The sequence below is a fragment of the Phocoena phocoena genome, chromosome 9, assembly GCF_963924675.1.
Source record: "Phocoena phocoena chromosome 9, mPhoPho1.1, whole genome shotgun sequence".
In the NCBI taxonomy this organism is placed as follows: Eukaryota; Metazoa; Chordata; class Mammalia; order Artiodactyla; family Phocoenidae; genus Phocoena; species Phocoena phocoena.
In genome coordinates this window covers 32,425,143-32,439,705 of record NC_089227.1, presented here as the reverse complement: position 1 = coordinate 32,439,705, position 14,563 = coordinate 32,425,143, and positions in this window count along the sequence as shown.

The window sequence follows — 14,563 nt, the reverse complement described above, 5'->3', positions numbered from 1 at the left end:
CTTGCTTGGAACCGGAGAGAAAACTGTTCACAGCATTTGTCCCAGAAGAACTAAACTCCTCTGCCATAGAGCTTGTCTGAAGATCCAGTTTCCCCCCAGTGTGGCTTCCCCTTCAGGTTGCCGTCTTCTGCTTTCAAGTTTTTTCTCCACAAAACCTATGATCACAAACAGAAACCTAGTTGCCAGGGGAGTGTGGGCAATGTAGTTTTTATGGCCTTTCCGGTCTTCGTAGTACAGAAGGGCAAGTGGAACTGGGTGTGAAAGGGTGTTGAATATGCCAATCTCTAGTGGTTATAATACATACCAACCCTTAGAAACTGACTATGAGAGGAGAACTGTTATTATACAGCCAACCGCAGTGCGTGGTAGAGGTGCTGCTTCTACCATGGTGTGAGAACATTCTCCATGCTTCCTCTCTCAAGACAGTGACTGAGGAAGGATGGTCCAGGTCTGCTGAGTTTAGCATAGCCACTGATCTAAAGGACTTGGACAGTAATGTCACTCTCCTCACCATACCTTAGGGTTAAACAGAGAACAGTGATTACCAGCACTGATCGTCAGGTTTCTAGAAGTCATTGTAAAAGTTTTAAAAGAAAACTTAATTCCAGATCTCCTTTGAGTGTCAGGAGGCAGTATATGAAATCAAAGAATAGTAAGGTACTCAACTCAAAAACTTTTGAGAATCACTGATAATTCTAAGAATGGGAAAGGAGAGAGGGCAGACACTATGAAGGAGAGAAAACCTTATTAAATCTCTAAGAATGAAAAATATGGATGATAAATATGAGTTGTTATTTATGAGTAGCATAGTCACATCTGATTTTTCAAGCTAAAGAGAAGAGCATTCGATTGGAAAATAAAGACAATAGGAGATAATGACCTCAGGGCCTTCTTTAGCATGTTCATCTCGAAGATGGAGATGTGTAATCCACCCTACATACCACCACCAAATTAATCTTCCCGACACATTTCTTTAATCATGTCACTTTCCAACTTAGAAACCTAAGCAGTTTTTCTTTGTTTAAAAAATAGCACATTTCTAACAGTTGGGGGCCCTCCACATTCTGAAACCAAGCTAGCTTTCAGTTTTTATAGATTTTATATTTTCTGGTCAAGCTGGTCTCTTACTTGTCCCCCAAAGTGCATGGCCCACCTCTGTACATTTGTTCACATTCCTTTCTCTGCTGAAATCATTTCTGACTCTCAAAATGATACTTTATCTACAGGGTCCATACCCCTACCACAGATTCTTCTACAAGCTTTCCTGGAACACCCTAGTCAGGAGCAAGGTCTTCATCCCTGATAACCTCCAAAGCTCTATTACAGCACTTAGCACATCCTCTCTTATGTTATAATTTTTGGTATATATGTTTTTTAGCTCTTGCCTCAACCTCTTGCCAAGTTCTTGAGGTCAGGGACTATATCTGATTCATCTTTATACCCTGCAAATTTCCCTGTGCAATGATTCACACATAGTAGGGATTTAATATATACTAGTTGTGTGCATGCCCAAATGTATGAATAAATTAGGAAGCCTTAAGAGTAAAGAGTTATGGGCTTCCCTGGTGGCGCAGTGGTTGAGAGTCTGCCTGCCAGTGCAGGGGACACGGGTTTGTGTCCCAGTCCAGGAAGATCCCACATGCCGCGGAGCGGCTGGGCCCGTGAGCCATGGTCACTGAGCCTGTGCGTCCGGAGCCTGTGCTCCGCCATGGGAGAGGCCACAACAGTGAGAGGCCCGCATACCGAAAAAAAAAAAAAAAAAAAAAAAAGAGTAAAGAGTTATGGTACCTATCATTTAAATGTAGTTAATCAAATTGGCCACACTCAACTGTAGTTTAAATTCGTTCATTCATTCATTCATTAAGGGGTTTATACAGTGACCTTTCTCCATTTGTAAACAAATCAGTCATCTGATCCTAATTTTCAGTGTTTTGCCACATTCTGCTTTCAACAGTGCAAGAGGAATATGTGACAGTGGAAGTGATGGCTCTCTAGTTACATGAAACTTACTTTTGCACAATGGTTTGCCACTTGTCGATGCTAGCATGCGCTTCAGCAGAAAAGCCACATCAGATGAATTATGGTTTCCTTCTTGCACTCAGAGCAGCAGTAACCCATGGCCATATCTACTTAGGGCACAGAGTCGTTAACCACCGTTGCAAGAGACTCAGCCTTGACGTGGAAACACTTCAGCAGCTCTTTGGTGGAAGGCTGAGATATCTGGGTTAGTAGGAGTCAAATTCATTTTGTGCACTTCTGTGGGACTGCTTGAAGCAAAGTGAAGTTACTGGGGCCTGAAAGGTATAGTAAATTGGCACCTAGAAAAACTCGCATGTCAGGCAACTAGATACACGTGCTGTGAAGTTTTTAAAATATAGATGTATATTCAATTGTAAATCAAGGGTATTCTTAGCTAGATTGCTCATAGATCTGCTATTTTCCCCACAGAAGATGTTGAGCTTTGTTTTTCTCCCCTGAAGAGCAGAGCCTTGGGATGCCACATAATTCCAAGAGATATCAGAAGGTAACGTCCTCGGTTCCCTCATGAGTTTCAAGAGCCGATCCCTGGGGGAAAGGGAATAATTTTGTGATTTATCAGCTGCCTTGTTTAAACACTTCACGAGCGAATTATTGCAGTCTCCATGCCGCACTCAAAATAACAACTCTCTGAACACCAACCATCACTTGATCACTGAAGAAGCAGACAGAGAAATACGAGCAGCATAAAATGGCAGTCCTTTCCTTAAAGCCAAAAAGAGATTCATAAAATCAAAAAATTCTGCCACAGGTCACTTGATTAAAAGTGAAAAACTTGATCAAAGAAGGGACATAATTAAATGGGAGTAACTGACATGTATCATTTTGACCAGTTGGAGTGACAAGTTTCAATAGGATTAGATGGTTGAGATTTCTTAAAGTCAGGTCTGTTTGAACAGGGAAGAGAAAATTTTCCATTGTCATTCTTAGATACTTTTTGTCATTGCCTTTATGCTTTATACCCAAGGTGAACCTAAAGGACAACTTAAAGTAGCCCTTAGTAGAACAATACCAGCTATTGATTGTTCTATTCCAGATTGAGGGAGTTAAATTTCCTCCTCTTTGCCCAGTAGAAATAAGCTCAAAATAAAAATGATAAAATCCAACCTGCTTCAGTGCTACCAGAGGAAGGAAAAAGAAAAAAAATACTAAAAGAACAGTAAAATGCTCTCATGGTAAGTTGTCTTGGAAATATCACCTTGGAGTCAATGAAGAAAGAAATGTGAAGAATGACACGATTTTTTCCCCACTGATTCCTAGGAGAAGAGAAAATAGTACATTCAAATAAGATAATAATGAGTTTTCTACTGAAGTCTTTAGAGATGCATTAATTTTTTATGTACAATTTCATTTCTTAAATTCCAGAAAGTCTTCATTTTAAATTCTTTAATACTTTGAGTTCACGGTATTGAGCAAATTTCTCCCAGCATGTTTAATCACAACCTTAGACCTTGAGAATATTAGTTTCTTATGGATGAGTGAATCCATCATACTACACCATCATACTAATTGATTAACTTTCATCCCATTTATTTATTCAGCTGATAATTGAGCACCGACTCTGGGCCCAGTACCGTGCTGGGTACTGAGCACACAAAGGTTCAAAAACACAAGAGGCAAACAGCAATCCGTTCAGTGCCACAAAAGCGATAAACTCAGGAAGTAAATAGGAGGGGCAGCTAACTTCCTTGGGGTGTGTGTGTGTATGTATGCGCACGCGTGCGCGCACTGGGGTGGGGTGGGGGAAGTAAGGTGTTGGTTAAGAAAATATTCCTAGAGGAAAAAAGACAAAGCTGAGGCTTGGAGACTAAGCAGGAATTACCCTGGGAAGTGGAGAGAGAAGTTAATGATAGTTAACACTGACAGTACCTCCTTCTGGATCAGGTACGGTTCTTTACATACAGTAACTCATTTAATCTTCATAAGAGCCTGGATATGCAAATACTGTTAGAACATATAGACAAGGAAGCCACAGCACACCGAGGTTAAATTACTTGCCTGAAGTCACACAGCTGGTAAATGCAGAGTCAGATTTCATGTCTAAGCATCTGAGCCCTGCTTGTTCTGTCTTTTCCAGCAGAGATAACACAGCCCCAGGGACAACAGTAAGAAGAATAAACCTTACATTTGCTGAGCACTTTGTCAAGTCCCCAGCCTGGGTGACTTCCTTTATCCCTCAGATCATCCTGTGATTAAGTGCTGTTATTTGCCTTATCATTACAGATGTAGATTCAAAGGCTTGAAAGAGCTGAGTCACCACATGAGGTATGACTTCACACCCACTAGGATGGCTATTAAAAAAAAAAAGAACAGAAAATTACAAATATTGCTGGGGCTGTGGAGAAATTGGAATCCTCATACCTTATTGGTGAGAATGTAAAGTGCTACAGCCACTGTGGAAAACAGTTTTGGTAGATCCTCAATAAGTTAAACATAGAATTACCATAGGACCCACCAATTCCACTCTTGGGTGTATACGCAAAAGAATTGAAAACAAGTGTTCAAACAAAAACTTGCACGTGAATATTAATAGCAGCACCATTCACAATAGCTAAAAAGTGGAAACAACCCAAGTGTCTATCACCTGATGAATGGATAAACAAAGTGTGGTCCCTTCATACAACAGAACATTATGCAGCCATAAAAAGGAATGAAGAACTGATGCGTGCTACAATGTGGATGAACCTTGAAAATGTAATGCTAAGTAAGAGACCCCAGACACAAAAGGCCACATATTTGTAGGATCCCATCTGTATGACATATCCAGAGTTGGCACAGCCATAGAGATGGAAAGCAGATTAGTGGTTGCCACAGGCTGCAGGGAGCGGGAATGAGAAATGATCGCTTAGTGGGCATGGACGTTCCTTTCTGTGGTGATGAAAATGTCTGTAACTAGATAGTGGTGGTTGTACGACATAATGAATGTACTAAATGTCACGAATGGTGAATTCTATGTGTATTTTACCAAAATATTTTAAAAGGGGGGAGAAGAGGTGGTAAAAAAGAGAAAACGTGAGTAACTTGCTGAGGACTGTACAGCACATCAAGTAAAAGGTGGTTTTGAAGTCATGTAAGAAAGACACTTTTCACGAACTCCAAGTTACTTGCAGTGAGTGTAGTGAGGTGTATGTGTTGGGGGAGGGAACGAACGGCAAAGACCGAGGCTGAGGAGGAATCAGTCTCCATTCTGAAGACATCTTGTAAGGTGGTGGAGACAACCCTAGAGGCAAAGACACAGGAATGGAGGCACTCAGAAAGAGGGAAGGGTCACCGACCTGTCACTTTAGTCGGGATCTTTCCCCATTACATGCCCCTTCCTGGAAGAACTGTGTCCTCTGGGTTTCTGGATAAAGTGACTGCTGAAACAGAATAAACACAGCAGCCAGTATCCATCCTCTGCCCCTACCAAGCAGTAAAATTAGAAATATTCATTGCTGCCTCAAATACCTCACCTGTAAAATAGAGGTAATAATCATAGTTCCTATTTCATAAGTTTGCCCCAGGATCAAATGAGTTAATACATCTGAAGTCCTTCAAATAGTGCCTGACCCAGTCAACACCATATAAATGTTTGCTATTATTACCTTGATGGTTTCCATAAAGTGTCCCTCAGTTCTTTGCATTTTTATCATATATGATAAAACTGGGTGTTGTCATATCACGAATGTTTGCCCAAGAACAGTACATTTTGTTAACCTGGGACTGATCATCGAAACCTGACCTCATGGGAAATAGCATTATCTTTCATTTCATTTGCATTTTACAATTACAGTATAAATTTCCTTCCTGGTTACTTTGATAACAGAGAAAAAATGTTTTTCTCAGGTTAGCCTGTACTTGTTAACGTAGAATTTAGTGGCACTAATTAGGAGACTGCAAAAAAATGTTAATACAGTAAAATAATGAACTATACCAAATGGTTTGGGTGGAAGATGATTTGTCAGACTTCCAAGCAAAAACATATGCTTTTTATCAATACACATTGCATAAACGCTGTAATACTTCATTCAAATTCACAAAGAGGACAAAGGCAAGAAGACATTTTTAAACATTTTAGAGTCTGTAACTGTCCATCATGCTTTAGAAATTTTTTTTTTTTTTTTTTTTTTTTTGCGGTACGCGGGCCTCTCACTGCTGTGGCCTCTCCCGTTGCGGAGCACAGGCTCCAGACGCGCAGGCTCAGCGGCCATGGCTCACGGGCCCAGCCGCTCCGCGGCATGTGGGATCCTCCCGGACCGGGGCACGAACCCGTGTCCCCTGCATCGGCAGGCAGACCCTCAACCACTGTGCCACCAGGGAAGCCCGCTTTAGAACTTTTTGCCCCACGATTCACTAATGGACTCTCTCTCACACAGCTTCATGATGTAAAATGTGTATCTGTAAAATGTGAAAATGAGCCCTCCTCACTGTAACCAGGCCTGAGGAAAGAAGAATTTTAAATCTTGACCTTTGGGACTGTTTATTAATGACAACAGTGTGACAAATAGTTCATTAATCCTGTTTATCAGACTGTGAAATAAGCCAAAATTGCCATCAACAAGTAACAATATAAATGGTCTTTTAAAAATCGGGGAGTGTTTATGATTCTTTAGTCTAATCCAAGGGTTTAGCCTTTTTCTGTAAAGGGTCAGTTAAATATCTTAGGCCTTGCAGACCGCAAAGTCTCTGCCACAACGACGCAACTCTGCCATTGTAATGTAAACATGGCCATAGATAATATGTAAACAAATGGTCCTGGCTCAATTCCAGTTAAACTCTATTTACACATGCTGCAACATGGATGAAATGCGAAAACATTTTGGCAAGTTAAATAAGCCAGACACGAAAGAACAAATACTGTATGGTTCCACTTATATGAGGGATCTAAAACGGGCCAATTCATGGAGACGGAAAGGAGGATAGTGGTTACCGGGGTTCTGGGGAAGGGAGAATGGGTACAGAGTTTAAGTTTGGGATGATGAAAAAGCTCTGGAAGTGGTTAGTGGTAGTGATTGTACAACATTGTGCCTGTACTTAATGCCACTTAGTTGTACACTTAAAAATGATGAAAATGATACATTTTATGTACATTTTACCACAAGTTTTTAAAAACTTTATTTTGCAGTAACAGGCAGTTGGCCCTCGAACCTTAGTTTTCTGACCCCTGAGCTAAACTCTCCTCTGTCCTGCTGACTGTGCTCCTTTCTTTGCCTCCTATGTCTTTGCTGTCGTTTCTGCTGCTGCTGCTGCTGCAGCTGCTCTTTATTTCATTCCTTGACTGAGCTGTGTAGTCAAATGTTGCCTTGTGCGAAACGGAAAAGAAAACCATTTGCATTCACTGGGGGCAGTTCTTTCTAGACATAGTCCATTCTGAAGCCCACAGCTTTAGCAGATGCAGATCTAGAACTATAAACACGAGTGTGCTGTTCTGTGCATATGAAAATGACCACAGTGGCCCCAAAACATTAGGGGATAAACTTGGTCTGGTTTCTACTTGTTCTGCTGGGGTCTACAAAGCTTTCACTTTCCTTTTCCTGGTTTCTCAGTGGCTAGCAGCATAGATGAGGGAGCTAGTGTTAGGGCACTCAGGCTATGACTTTCAGTAGAGCTATTCTTTTCATGAAGATTATTGGCTCTTGTACAGGGTGAACCATTGGCCTTGATTTATCGCTCTTGCCTAACCAATTAGGTCAACTGACCTTGAGTTAATCATTTTCGGAAGACAACGATGAGTGCTTAACCTCTGAGGACAAACCTGATTCCTCAACATAGAGACCCAGGCAAACAAAAAGCTGAGATTTTAAAAGGGAACCTATTTGCAAGTATATATTGTTATTGGAAGTACATTTAAGTGGACTAACTCAGTCTATTGAGACGTCTTAAGGATTAGAATCCCTAATTTACTTCAGAGTATAGTCCACCAAAACTGATGACCTAAGAGTTGACCAGGGTAAGCCACCTTTGACAGAGCCATAATAGTAAGAATAATAAATTCTCTGTCTTTAACTAAAGAAATGAAGATTATTTTGCTGATCTGAGAGAAGACAAGGCTCTTGAATTCAAATGGATTTTTACCTAAAGAAAAAAAATCTGTTACTTTTGTCATTTACTAATCATGCTACATTTTTAAAGCATCCTTAGTACCTGCTTAAAAGACTAGAATCATATGACTTACACACTTCAATAATTATTAGTGTTTTTATTTCTTCCCTAATTTCTATCATGAATCTTTGCATGTCAAAGTAGAAAAGACATTGAATCTAGATGTTTCAAAAGTGCAGATATCAGATAACCTCAACAATATCATTTGATGCCAGAATAAATTGTTTTAAATTTTTAATGCCATTTCTGCTTTTTTCCTTCAACACTTGGCCCTGCTACAAATAAGACACTGATTGAAAACAACTTATTAGACTTTTTAAGGATAAATATTGTTTTCAAATAAAAGTGAGAAATATATTTGTATTCAAAACTCCATTTTTAAAAATCCCTTTAATCTGCATATGATAAAAAATTGTGTTAAAATATTTGATAAGATAAAAACACAAGTATCACTTTGATAGTCAGCTTCAGCTGTAAGCCTATATATTATGCAGATGCTCAGATATAAGGGGGAAGACAGAGAGCAATGATGTCTGAAAATTTATAGTCACCAAAATGATTAGGTTACAACATTCATTTCTAAGCACATGAAGTATTTACAGATCACTTGAAAAATCACTCTAGCTTCCGGGATGTTACCTGTTGACCTTTGAAAGGGGAAACAAGTGAATTTTGTCATCAGTATCCTTTCATTTTGAAGTTTAATATAGTGTCATTGGTCCTCCAATATCCATGGTGCCAATTTCCCACTGATGTCTTATATCTTGGGTTTCTTTTCCCCCATAAGAAAAAGTGTAGTGATGAAATAGATGCGGTAACTTTGATCACAGAAAAACTCATAATTACATAGTGTTTGCAGCACAATCCACAATGTTCCAACACTGGATATCAGCACAGTGATAAGTAAGAGCAAAAAGCTTGTCAGAAAAGTTTGGCAACAAGTGTAGCCTCAGGTAAAAAGGTGGTGGCTGTGAATACTTGGAAATCAGAATGTATATGTGGAGAATAAGTTGGCTTCTCCTGATCATTTCCAGGAGATCTTTTTGTGAGGTTCATTTTCCTTTAAAAAAGGCAGAATGTCCCATACAGAAAGTGAAATGTTCCTCTTCTGAGAAGAAACATTCATGGAAAGGGTTGTTCCCAGACACAACAGGACATGGACAATTCTTAGGATTACATAAATAATTCCTTCCTAAAAACTGACTTATAATTCTGCAGTTTGACAAGATTTGACTAGCTGCACTAATTGGACTCACACAAATATAGCCTCCGATTTCCCTTTTTGAAAATTGAGGACCACCCTGCTAGTATTTTCCCTTCATAATTATTACTCTCCAGGGCCCCAAATGCTTGCTGAGCTTTCCAAAGTACCTGTTCCAAAGTACCTGTTTTTGTCCTTTTCAGTTATTCTCTCTGACTATGCATAAAATCGGTTAGAACAAATACCTCTACTTAAGCCCAGGTATTACTACCCTACCTAACCTTTTTTCTTTAGTTTGTTTCTTGATTTTGAATTTCTTACCATGAGGTAGCTTGTATTCTCAGCACACACCGAACTCTGCTGGCAGTCACACCGGACAGTCCTGACTAGTTATATGTGCAAAGGAGAGAACAAAGAATCCTTCCATGTCTCTGACATTCCTTAGCCTCAGAGGCACCTGAGATCACAGATTTACCCAAAATACACTACTGAAACCAATCTCTAGGATTCTAAGCATAAAAATAACTATTACTGTTGAGTATCAGATGCTGCCTTATGCTGTACTTTAAATATAGATATTGTATTTCCTCAAAAATCAAAGTAGGTAGTTATTATTATGTCCACTTCGGAAGTACGGAAACTGTGGCTAGGGGATGTTAAGAAACCTGTCTGAGGTCTTCCTGGCTAGTAAGCATTGAAATCAGGAGTTAACCTCCTTTCTAACACCAAATTCCATGCTCCCTCCATAACCCGGCATCAAATGTCCCCAAAGCCTCTTGGTTCTCTCTTCTTGATGTGTAAAATCTGCAAACATCATCATGGTAAAAAGTAAAAAATTTAAAAGCAACATAGCAAAAAACACATGTACAAGTTGTATGGTACACTGCTAATGGACTTTAATTAATGCTTAAAATATATAAAAGACTGAGAGCTAATACACCACAATATTGGCACTGGTTATCTTTTGGCCAATTACTCGTAATGTGTATTTTTTTCTTATACTTCTCTTTATCTTACAAATTTTCTATAATAAATATGATACTTTAAAATATAATACTTATTTAAAATGCAAGAAATGTCACTATTTAAATGCAAATGGTATAATGGACTGGGTTTTCCAGAGTGCCTTACACATTTGTCATTTGTCATGTTCAGTTGACAATTATCATTGGGCTTCGCATGTCAGTGAACATTTTAATATCCAAGGGAGGGCTTTTATATGCAAAATGAACCACTTAGAGCTGTCTAAATATGCAATTTGTAACTGTAGTTAATTAAAAGACTGAATTTTTCTTAAACCTCTAAGTTCAACTTATAATTCTTGCTAGTTGATTTATGAATTAAATAATTTTATTATAAATAAGTAAATCACTTTTACTTATTTCTTGATTAATTTTAACTAAGTTTAATGTATTAGATGATCTCATGTCATTATTAAAACCCATCCAAAAAACTTATTTCACTAAATTCCCTCAAACATTTTAACTTGCATATGCAAATTTAATTTTTTTTCTCAAACACATCGCATTCATAATAAGGCCAGTTTACAAACTAAGGCAATCTTTATTAGTTCTTAAGCAGCTTTTAAAAATATAACAAATTGAATGTAAAACTTTGTAAGCATTCAAACACTTAATAAGCTTAATTCCATTCTCTAATGCATGTCAGATTTAAGTCACAAATATCAATCAGGCATTTCTAATTAAAAGAACAAGGCAAATAATTAGATTATCTGACACGTCAGACATTCTCTAACATGCTTTTCTTGGACATTTCCAAACTGCATATAAGGAACATAAATTATCATTGTGACTTAAAATATATTCTGCATAAACTGACTACTGCAAGTGAAATGCCCACGGTCACGAGACCCCTCCACAAGACCACCAGAGACGAGTCAAAGCCAAACGGCAAGGGTCATTTATTGCAGGTTCGAACCTGGACCTCCGCGCACTCGTTGCCGGTGACGCTAAGAGGTCCCGATGGAGTTTAGTACAGCTCTTTTATAGACAGGTACAAACAAGCTCGCGACCTTCAGGGGTGGGGGGTACTGATTGGCTAACTTTTAAACAAAGACATTAGTCACTGATTGGTTAACTTTTAAACAAAGACACTAGTCACCGTCTGATTGGTTGGATGGTTGCAAAAGGGGGTTCAGCAAGCATAGTTACAGAAGCGAGAGCGGCTGGTTAAGTTTCGGTTTCCTGAGGCTTTGTTTTTCAATTAGGAATACTTAAGATGGGGCCATAGTTACAAACAGTACAAACAGGAAGATCGATGCAATCCTAGCAGCACTACGGCCTAATGGCAGGGCATCAATTCAGTCCTATTTCTACCAAAGTAGAACATAGCCCTTCATTCCCCCTTCTTTCGTGAACCAGAGGAGCCAATCTTGGGTCCTCAAGGCTCAGTTTCTTCATTTTCTAAGTCCTCGTATGGCTGATATTGTGATCTTAATACCATTAGCTGAACTGTGTTTATTCTTTTTCGGACGAAATCCATGATTTTGTTGAATATACAGGGGCCTATAGTGAGGAGGAGAAGGAGGCATAGTAGAGGGCCCAGGAAGGGGAGGAGGAAGGGAAGCATCCCATGAAATCCTGACCAAAGGGGATTGTCCGCTAATTCTTTCCGACGGCGGGCTAAGTCTTCCTGGAGCTGGTGAATTTTGTTTCTTACAATGCCTGATTTATTTGCATAAAAACAACATTTTTCTTTTAGAGCGAGGCATATCCCACCCTGTTCAGCTGTCAGCAAGTCTAAGCCCCTCCTATTTTGTAGGATCACCTCGGCCAGCGAATCTAATTGGTCCTGTAAGTCCTGAATGGTTCCAGAGAGGGCTTCTACATCTTCTATTAATTGTCTAGACAGCTGATTATAGGAGTGAAGGGAGACCCCAAGACCTGTACTCCCTGTGGCCACAGCTCCTGTAATTCCTAGTCCTACCAGGAGGGGTATGGCTGTAATGGCTCGTTTGGTTCTTCCTGCCCAAAGGTCAAAGCTGGGAATGGGCAATGGAGTGTCTCCCGAGATCAGGTCTACATTAGGGAGGAGGGTGGCTAGGTTGCAGACCCCTGTCCAGTTCTGGGGTAAATAGGTGTATGCTAGGTTATTTCCACAGACAAAGACAGTGGTGGTAGGACTACAGAGGGAGGAGTTTACGGGGATATACTGACTACATCCAGTAGATGAAAGGATTCCCAAGTCAATACTGGCGTTAGAGAGGGAATCGTTCTTGACAAAGCATGAGGTATTAAAGGTAGTTGAAAACTTTGAAAATTGTATGGGAAACGGCTCGGGGAGTAAAGTTGGGTTACATTGTTTGCTGATGTTTAAATTGGCGAAAATGGGGATAGCTATAGGGCGGGGCGGTCCTTGAGGAAGGCAGAGCCAGCAATCTTGTGCTAAGTTGGGGTTGGTGGTATTTAAAAGCGCAAAAGTAGCTTCTAGTATAGTCGTGGTTTGGGGGTCCAGTTCAGAGGGATTGACCTTAGGGCGAATTAGGGGGTGGTAGCTGAGCTGTGGGTACAGATCCTGATAGGCCTTTTCTATTTGTCTTCGGGTTTCTATCTGGCGCACTTCGTCTTGGGGCCCTCCACCGTCTGACATATGTATGGGGGCCCTGCTATTCCAGCACACCGGGGTCCCGGGAGTGCCAATGCATCCAGCCTGAAGGTATTTATTATTATCACTAATGGTGGGACTTTTATTATTCTGTAGTGTGGCTGTGAAATAAGTCTTGTTATTGGTCCCTGTACATTGCTGGTAAGAGGAGTAGCACGTGCTATGCATTGATTCCTGAAAAGTAGAACAGGGGCAAATAGCTCGGGGGGGGGGGTAGTGGTTAGGCTTATGGTGGCATTGCCAGCTGGTTTTGACCCCGGTGCCTCCATATACCTGAACAAGGTATGCAGTTATTCCCCCACAATCCTGCATATGAGTATACCTTCGGGGAACAACAGGAGTCTCGCTAGTACCTCCCCTGCACTCGCACGGTGCACCATATAGTTGTTGCATTAAAGCATTCTTAGTGGGGGGGGGGTTGAATCCTCCCCTCGTGGCCCGAGGGTTGAGGATTAGGACTGTCATTAGAGCTATCAGCAGTACCTTGGTCCTCATGGGGGAGGGTATGGCGTAAGGTCAGTTTGAGGGGATTGTCCTTACTCCGATCAACCGTCCAGGTGACGTCAGCTTTAGTGGACTTGATGAGGTCAGAAAGTGGGTCCACCGGCTTGACGTGGGTGTAATGGATCCAGGCAGCTATGCTGTACACCTTGATGGCCGTCGGCGTTGTCAGGATGATCTGGTAAGGTCCTTTCCACCTGGGTTCTAGGGTCTCTTGTCGATGGCGTTTGACAAGGACCCAGTCACCTGGTTGGAGCTGGTGTGGAGTAGGCGGGGGTCCTGTTATATATAGCTCTTTTAGTTTGGGCCAGATTGTCTCATGTATCCGCTGTAAGGCTTGGAGGGAAGACAGGAGATTATTTTCTGGGTCCCATTGGATAAGGTTAGTCTTTAGGTTAGGGATAATAGGAGGAGGCCTACCATGTATTATTTCGTAGGGGGTAAATCCTAGCTTATAGGGGGAATTTCGCACCCTAAACAGAGCGTAGGGGAGTAGGACTACCCAGTTAGCGCCAGTCTCCATGGTTAATTTAGTCAAGGTCTCTTTTAGAGTTCTATTCATTCTTTCTACCTGTCCTGAACTCTGGGGGCGGTATGCACAATGTAATTTCCAATCAGCCCCAAGTATGGAAGCCAGATCCTGACTTACCTTAGAAACGAAGGCCGGCCCGTTGTCTGACCCTATCATAACTGGAAAGCCATACCTGGGCAGGATTTCTTCTAGTAGCTTTTTAGCTACTATTTGTGCTGTCTCATTCTTGGTCGGGAATGCCTCAGTCCAACCTGAAAAGGTATCTATAAACACCAGTAAATATCTATATCCATATTTGCCAGGCTTTACCTCCGTGAAGTCCACTCCCCAGTAGGCTCCGGGCTGGTTCCCTCTTTCCCGGATGCCAGCGGTTGGTGGGTGGGTGTTAGCATTATGGAGTTGGCAGACTGCACAGCCAGCAACCAGTCGTTCAGTTTTTTCGGAGACATTTTTAATTTTAAGTCCAGTCTGTCTGATGAGATCCTGTAGCCGTCGGGCGCCCAAGTGGGTGCTACGATGGATCCGTTCAAGGACCAAGGTTCCTAGTTTTTCTGGAAGGAGGATATTGTTCTTAGCGTCCCGCCACC